At 37.4% G+C, this 1,546-nt stretch overlaps 1 non-coding gene across 1 annotated transcript; it reads left to right on the forward strand.

The window, feature by feature from the left end:
- The first annotated feature begins 335 nt into the window (after positions 1–335).
- On the forward strand, positions 336–473 carry LOC136337113 (small nucleolar RNA SNORA8). The gene has a single exon (XR_010731816.1). It is a non-coding gene; the product is annotated as a small nucleolar RNA SNORA8 (small nucleolar RNA).
- The last annotated feature ends 1,073 nt before the right edge of the window (positions 474–1,546 follow it).

Genomic DNA, 1,546 nt, shown 5'->3' on the forward strand with positions numbered 1-1,546 from the left:
CATCGTGGGAGGCACTTTTTAAATAAAGATTTCAAACCCTATTCTAAAACTACTAAATCAGAATCTTTGGGGGTGTGAGTCTGGGAATGTGACTTCTCACAAGGCTCCCTGGGTTATGCCACGTAGCTCATTGAAGAGCAGTCTGACTAGTGTATGAAAACTCTCAGAAAAGAAGAGGAAGCAAGATTTGTGTGGGAGGAGAGCAGGCCAGAAGAATAGACAACTGGTAAGAATCAGGGGGGACAATACTGAATTACCGACAGTATTTATTTCTGTTACTTCTTGTGCTTTTCTCGTTTGTGCTCTCTGCCTTACTGTTTGAAACTTATGCTCATTGCACTGCATGGTATCTGCATTCAGCAGTTTATTCCCACTGGGTGTTCAAAGCACAGTGCGATAGAAATTCAGTATCTGGCACCGTTGGTTTTCTTTGCTTTGTCCATGCTAAACCTGGTATTTCTATTGATACAGTATTTCTAGAAAAAAGAAAAAAAATACAAAAAAAACTTATGCTCATTAGTTTTTTTAGAAAATACACTTTTAAGAAGATTTAAGGCATGTTTTAGTAAATGTATATTTACTGAATATATAGAAGATATACCAATGTATAGAAATGTACCAATGTATAGAAAATATTCATGTTAGGAGAGCAAAATTAAACAAAGCAAACAAAACTAAACTTTTACCTATTGTTCATCTATAAATTTTTTCAGATGAAAATGGAGTCCAATTAACAAAATTATAATCAGCATAAATGACATAAATAGCTGATACCAAATTCTCCATTGCAGATAGCACCTCTGGAATGTGTGATATAGTCCAGGCACTGCTCTGGTCCCCATTCGGCTATTAGGAAACTGAGTCACAGAAAGGTTAGGTAATTATCGTAAGGCCACATGGCTAATGAATGGCAGAGGTCAGATATGAACCCTGTGCTCATAATTACTATGCTATTCTTCCTTTCAGTATGAAAAAACTTAATGCCCTGCCAGGAGCAATAGAATTTCTGCCCTGGGTGGGAGGCCATGCTAGCTCACAGGTATTCATGGTATATAAAGGATATCAGGAACTGTAGGTGAATCCAGCCCACACTTTAGGCTAAATGAAGAACACACAGGTTGCTTCAGGTGTGGCCAAGCACAATTAATAGCTGTTTGCTGTCTCTGTTATGAAGATGGTTATTGAAGTTAAAGACATTTCATGCTATGTTTAGGTTCACAAATGTTGAGAATATTGATACATGACCGTAAAGTGTCTTAAACACCGGAAGTTAGTTTGAGTGTAGTGTGTGAAAGAAAGCACTCCACATGCAAGGAAAAGAGAATGGCCAAGCAGAGTCCACATCTTAAGTGATCATCAAGGTACCACTGATAAAGGATATTTTTTAAAATTATTTTATTCAATTATCTAAAACAAGGGTTGGCAAGTGACAACTCACATTCCACATCAGGTCCCCCCTTTTTGTAAATAAGGTTTTTTGGGAACATAGGCACACTCATTACTCTATGGACTGTCTATGATGGCTTTCAACTACCATGTCATGATT

This window comes from Saccopteryx bilineata, chromosome 4 (genome assembly GCF_036850765.1).
Source record: "Saccopteryx bilineata isolate mSacBil1 chromosome 4, mSacBil1_pri_phased_curated, whole genome shotgun sequence".
Taxonomy (NCBI): domain Eukaryota; kingdom Metazoa; phylum Chordata; class Mammalia; order Chiroptera; family Emballonuridae; genus Saccopteryx; species Saccopteryx bilineata.